Below are 7,301 nucleotides of genomic sequence, written 5' to 3'. Positions count from 1 at the left end.
CTTAAGTCTTGGATATAATCCGTCTTTTCAGTGGTACGGGTGTAGAGTAGACGCACGATAGGCGAAAAAATGTTTGTTTGTAAATGAGTGCGGAGAAGACGCGTTCAGCCGTGATCCACGGACGTAATCTATAAGAGTATCCAGCGTTGGATCACTAGGCTTGAGACGCGTCTGCTCAACAATCCGCGTTATAACTATGAGGTGAGGAAAAGTAGAAAATGTTCGTTGTAAGTGAGTTTAAAGAGAAATCAAGAATTATAAATCAATCGATGGAGCTCCAAAGACAACAACGCGCTCAGACGCGACGCATGCGCATTCGAAACAGGAAGACAAATCCGAAAGAAAGTGCAGCTGAATTAATGTTACAATCAGTTAAATTAGCCTGTGAACACTCATCTATCAACTCTCATGGCCACAGAAAAATAACATGGGTACACTGTAAAAAAAAACTGTAAATTTACAGGAAACAGTCTGTATTTTTTAACAGAATTTTGTCGTTTTGTCATTATACAGTGAATACCTGTTATTTTACAGATATTTGTTGTAATTTAAAGGTCCACTATTAAATTTACAGGTAATTGCTTTTATTTTGGTTTTACATTAATTTTACGTTTTTTAAAGGAAATTCTCTGTAATTTTATAGGGTTATGTGTAATTTTACATAAAAAATTAAGTAATATTTTACAGATTATTTCTGTGGAATTAGAAAACAAAGAAAATAAGGTATAACTGCAGAAATCAGCAGTCACTAAACATGTTTTCCTTAAAGATTATTAAGCATGTGGGGGTTAAAGTGAGTTTTAAGATTTGTACACACATTAGGCAAGCCTATTTAATTATTTATAGTCTTTTAATTTTGTCTTGCAAATAGATGTTCATTTTGATCATCATTTGTAGGCTATTTGCCCGAAAAATTCATTTAGGCCTATATTTTATGTCTTTTATTAATCGTTTTTCCAAATCTGCGTGGCTTTGTGTGCGTTTGTATGTGTGTGTGTGTGTGTGTGTGTGTGTGTGTGTGCCCGCGCGCGCGCGCGCAGATTGAAATTATCCGCCATTACGGTTCGTTGCTGCTAGTCCCTCCCACAACAGTTAGCTACAGATCTGTCTCTGTCGTCGATCTGTGTCAAGGGCAAGCGGGAGATTTGAAGTTTCAGTCTACGCTCGTGAAGTAGTCGTGGATTGTGATCACAGTGGTTCAAAGCTATAATCGTATTCGACAGAAGCAGCCAGCCGTGAGCAGGAGCGCTGAACACATATTAGTTGTTTGTAGTCTGGGTGTCAGTCCAGAAATAACGCGCCCGGTGGCCTGGTTCGTCGTCACAGCAGACCTCATCCCGACCGATCAACGGCTGAGGTAAGAGTCTCATACTACATGTGTGTACGATATTTTATATTACATTTGTGTTAAGTGGTTAGACAGTTTCCATGCTAACGTTAGCATTCTTAAATGATGTTCAGTTATAACTGGGTCAGGGCAAAACACTGAAAATGCAGCATGCGTTTTTAATTATCGATCTGTGTTAAGAAAGATCAGTTGAACCCAACCCACATCTCTACTTGTTAACTTAAAGACCTAAAACAATCTTTAGTAGACTTGTTATTCATATTAAAGTCCATAATTGTGTATAAAATCTTCGTTATGATAGTCAGTAACATTAAACCAATAAATGGCGGGATATTTTGAAACACTGTCTGGAAGCTGAAAACTTTTCTCTTAAAAAACATACTTTATTTTATTATAATAAAATTGTAGTAAACACGTTTTTAGCTTATTTTTTACCATTCTAATAGCCACAGTTTTACTAAAAATAGGCCTACCGTGTTTCTTTTGTTTATTTCGTAATAGTTAACATGACTAACTTTATTAAGACCGTTAAGAAATCGAAATACTGTAACTTAACGTACTTGTTGATGATACAGGACTACTAGAATATGAATACAACATGATGAACCCCTAGGACCTAGGTGTGCAGCTTGGTCACAGTAAATCATATTCATTTAACATTACTTTCTATAAATGTAACTTAGCTAAAATCACATGGCAGCTCAAAATATTACTGTTAGCCTTTCCAGCTCAGCTTCAAGATCATAGTCATTTGAGTTTTTGCATTGTCCCAATGGAACATATTCTGACATGTGTAAATCTAATACTGAGTTTTAAAATAACTTGTGTGTGTGTGTGTGTGTGTGTGTGTGTGTGTGTGTGTGTGTGTGTGTGTGATTTCAGGTCACGTGGAAAGCAGATGATCATGGCAAACAAGGTATGGGAAGAATTCATTAAAACATAAAAATCATAACGGTTCTGATTCCATATGTTCATAATTCCATATGATTGCACTAAAAGTATGCACAAGGTTTGGATTTTCTACAGCAAGATTACGATTGTGTTAGATTCCACCCATCTTTCTTTCTTTTTTAAATTTTTTTAACTACCCACTAAGCAAAATGATGTCCGAAAGACTTCTTTTCAATGTCTTTGTTACAAAAATCAGACGTTGAAATGCCGTCCACTGAGGAGCCAGAATGAAAGTTATGACGTCTTTTTTTGACGTGTTCTGCACGTCCGATATAGACGTTCATCGAACCTTCGTACAAGGTTAAAACTAGTTCAGATGTGGCCATTGTGGACATATTTCAACATCATTTATGGTCTCATTTAGACATAATTACTTTGACTATTGCTGTCTTATGATCTTACTGAGAATTAACAGAGGTTTAGATGTTGATATTAGTTTAATTTGAAGTGTCACCATTGTGGCGATCTGTGTTTGCTTTAGTTGGGCTCTTGGTTCCCGTTCCTTTTATTTTAACTTTTCTTTGGCTGCTGTAACAGTGTGTTTGTGTAACACAATTGTTGTGGCAGAGAAAGCCTAGAAAAAGTTTGAGGTGTTATCAGTTCAATGTTGATGATGACATAATTATCACAAAATGGGCCTTTAATATTGTGTTTAAAGTTTTGTGTTTATATTTGCCATTAATAACCACCAACCTTTTGGAACTGCATTATTGGTGAAGGTGTATTTATTTGAAGGTGTATAAAAAGCATGTGCACATTATGTTTTGAGCAAGAGTATCATACAGTCACACACAGACATCAAGACTTTGGATATGAATCACAACAACGATGACAACCAAAAAAAGCTTGGGAATTAAGGATGAGTTTTGTACTTTTTTTAAATTGTCACCATTGTTGGAAATCATATGCACAATCTTGATGTCTGTGTGTGACTGTATGATACTCATGCTCAAAACATCATGTGCACATGCTTTTTATACACCTTCAAATAAGTGATCATTTTAATGTTTTTGGCACCAATAATGCAGTTCCACAAGGTTGTTGGTTATTAATGGCAAATATAAACACAAAACTTTAAACACAATATTAAAGGCCCATTTTTGTGATAATTATGTCATCATCAACATTGAACTGATAACACCTCAAACTTTTTCTTGGCTTTCTCTGCCACAACAATTGTGTTACACAAACACACTGTTACAGCAGCCAAAGAAAAGTTAAAGTAAAAGGAACGGGAACCAAGAGCCCAACTAAAGCAAACACGGATCGCCACAATGGTGACACTTCAAATTAAACTAATATCAACATCTAAACCTCTGTTCATTCTCCCTAAGATCATCTGACAGCAATAATCAAAGTAATTATGTCTAAATGAGACCATAAATGATGTTGAAATATGTCCACAATGGCCACATCTGAACTAGTTTTAACCTTGTACGAAGGTTCGATGAACGTCTATATCGGACGTGCAGAACACGTCAAAAAAAGACGTCATAACTTTCATTCTGGCTCCTCAGTGGACGGCATTTCAACCTTTGATTTTTGTAACAAAGACATTGAAAGGAAGTCTTTCGGACATCATTTTGCTTATTGGGGCTCTGTCATTTAGAAACATGACTTTTCCTATCACTACTATCTTAATGACACATATCTTTTAATCCAGCTAGATGATCTGACGGTTGCTGCTCGCATCTCAGCCTACCTGATGGAAAATTCTTGCTGGATGAATGACCTTCCCCTTTAAATCAGCCTTGCCAAGACAGAACTGCTTATGGTTCAGCTTTCAGCCAAAACATACTTGCTGTGATCCTGCTGATTTGCCTTATCATTAGGAGGATCAGGCCCTTCCTATCGGAGCTACACAACTCTCTTGTTCTATCCAGACTGGGCTATTGTAATGCTCTCCTGGCAGCTCTTCCAGTGTCAGTCAAACCTCTGCAACTGATCCAGATGCTGCAGCAAGAGTTGTCTTTAAAGGTAGCCCTATGCCTAAACTCACTGCTTCCGATCTATGTGTCCTCCAGAAGCTTGTGCTCTGCAAGTAAACGGCGCCTTGTGGTGCCATCATCCCAAAGAGACACAAAACCACTTTCACTGACATTTACCTGGACTGTTTCCTGGTGGTGGAATGACCGGCGCAACGCAACACATTTTCAAGAAACTGCTAAAGATCCATCTTTTTCATAAACACTTCACCCAATAATACTAAATCTTTGTAAAAAAAAAAAAAAAAAAACACCTTTCTATGTGTACTGTACTAGACTAACTGGGACTTGTCACTGCACTTGTTGCTTTTTATTATCTTTAATTATTATCTTAATTGGTTAGTCACTTTGGATAAAATGTAATTGTAAATGTTAAAATAAGTTATACTGTAAAGGTATACGGTAATTGCTTTTTATTGTGGATATTTTTACATGTTCTAAATTATATACTAAGCTTCTATTTCCTATCAATCACTTATCTTGATGTTTAGTGTTTGTTCAATTACTAATACTGTAAATATGCAGGTAATTTGTACTCATACATTTAGTTAATTTAAAAGAAATTGACTGTACATTTGCTATTATTAAGTACTTAATTAGAGATGTTGTGAAATTGGATCTGTACAAATAAAAAATAAAACTGTAAATTTACAAACATTTGTATTTGAATTTATGTACTTGTGTGCATTTTTTATACATAATTTCATTGTTATTTTACACATAAAAACTATATTAAAAGAAAATTACTGTAGATAGACAGCATTATTATATAAAATAATTTTATAAAACCTTAAATTTACAGTATTTAATTGTTTTAAATGTGTATATGACTTTTTAAAACATTAAAAATCCCAATAATTACATAAGATTTAATGTAATATTAAAGATATAATCTGTTATTTAATTATGGAAAATTACTGTATTTTAACGAGATTGTTTTTTGCCGTTATTTTACGGTAATTTTCTGGCGCCCCAGCTGCCGGAATAATACCGTTTTTTTACAGATTTTTTTTTTACAGTGTACACAGAGAATAAAATACAATTTTTTTCCCAGTCATTTATTTTGATTTCTTAAAAATAGTGTTCGAATTTTGTCTCATCTAGTCCTCGTGAACTCAATATTGTGTATTGTCTCATCTCGTAAGCTAAGTGTTTCATCACTAGGGGTGTAACAATATATCGTGTCACAATATATCGCAATACAAAAATACAACAATATGTATCGTGGATAGTGACAATATGTATCGTGGATAGTGACAATATGTATCGTGGATAGTTCACCCAAAATAAAAATTACCCTGTGAGAAAAAATTTAAGTTTTCAGAGTCAGTACTACATTAAACTACAATATATTATGTTGAATATAATGTATAATAATGGGGGAATATTAGTGGGTCCTGATAATGCTACCAGTAAAAAGTGGCCTACATTAGCATATTCGTCTAAAATAATCCTGTATTTTCAGGTTCAGAATCATGAATATATTTATTCTGGTGTCACCATTGTCCAAGCCAATTCATTTACACCCACAATGTTTTATCAAATTTAGCATTTAATCAACAGTACATTTTTTCGGAACCTTTTATTATATGTCTTGGAGTATCGCAATAATATCGTATCGTGATATGTATCGAATCGTGAAATTAGGGTATCGTTACACCCCTATTCATCACACCATTATCATTTATCATCACCAGTAGCTGTAAGCCTGTTCACACCAAGACGATAATGATAACGATGAAGTTTTAAATTTATAATTTATTGTGGCGAGCAGGACGAGGGCCGTAAGAGAACGGTGCGAATATCTCTCACAGAGGAGCGGAAGCATAAAGGAGGAGCGACTACAGTGAAGATCGAGAGAGGCCAGGCCTGGATTTATGTTGTGTTTTGTAAAATGTGCCCCTCACGGACGACTGCTGTCTTTACTTTCATTTTGTATTTGTTTATTTTACGTTTATTAAAGTCTTTGAATGTTCGCCGGTTCCCGCCTCCTCCTTCCCACAACATCTAACCTTGCTGAATTTATAATTGTCAAAGAACAGCAGACTCCACACCACAACTACAACGATAACAGCACAGAACAACGATATTGTTAGAATCACTTTCAGAACAAGTTTTGTCCTGCTGATGAACGGTAAAAACATTGACAGCTAATCGTAATCCCTCCTGCTTTAAAGAGCTTGAACATTTAAAGTGGCAACATTTAAAGATGCTGATGTATCTAATAGTTATCATTCTTGGTGTGGCCTCAACACCATCAAATTCAAGCCATTATGTTAGGATGTCAGCAAAACATCATTACATTTTTTAGACACATAATTGCAAAACTGCAATGCTCATGCAATTACAATGAAAGTTATTTAGATAATTACAGAGAATATGAGGTTGAAATAATAAACTCATTGTCTCAATCAGACCATAATGAAAATGTGATGCAATGTTTGCCGTTTCTTCCACTTGCCTTTTTTCAAGTGTCTTGTGTGTGTTTAACATGGTGATATGATCACTGGACTCAGTGAGATTGAGATACATCCTCCTGTTTGTATAGAGGGAGATAGAGATGTGCGAGAAGCTTGTGTCCGTGTCTTTTCTCTGGGGTGAATGCATACGCTCAGAGGACAAGAGACACTTTGCTTTTTATGGGACCCATTATCTTCACTGCACTCGCACTGATTTTACAGCTCTCTGAGATACTCCTGCTGTTTTATCTGTGCGACTGCCAGAGCACATATTGTAAATACAACAGAACAAATAAACAGATACAAATACAATAGAAGTCTGGCTCAGATGAAGCAGTCTGCTCTGAGTGGATATGATGTCTAGAAATAATCAGATGTAATCAGAAGAATAGACGTCTATTTTGTCCATTTCGTTTGCCAAACAAACTCACTGGATATGAAACATTTGACTTGCTCAAAGTTTTAGCGAGCACAAATAAACTGGATCAGGATGAGTGATCTAGGAACAGAAGAAGCAGAAATGGACCTGCTCCAAAGGACTCTTTTGGCAGACCAAAT

The 7,301-nt window shown here is 35.5% G+C and overlaps 1 long non-coding RNA gene across 1 annotated transcript; it reads left to right on the top strand.

The window, feature by feature from the left end:
* The first annotated feature begins 512 nt into the window (after nt 1-512).
* On the top strand, nt 513-4,936 carry LOC308703113. Its single transcript, XR_014031681.1, has 3 exons — nt 513-1,357; nt 2,231-2,264; nt 3,963-4,936. It is a non-coding gene; the product is annotated as an uncharacterized lncRNA (long non-coding RNA).
* Nucleotides 4,937-7,301: the final 2,365 nt, after the last annotated feature.

Source organism: Scardinius erythrophthalmus, assembly GCF_964197995.2.
Source record: "Scardinius erythrophthalmus genome assembly, chromosome: 15".
In the NCBI taxonomy this organism is placed as follows: domain Eukaryota; kingdom Metazoa; phylum Chordata; class Actinopteri; order Cypriniformes; family Leuciscidae; genus Scardinius; species Scardinius erythrophthalmus.
This window is presented reverse-complemented; position numbering and strand designations above follow the sequence as displayed.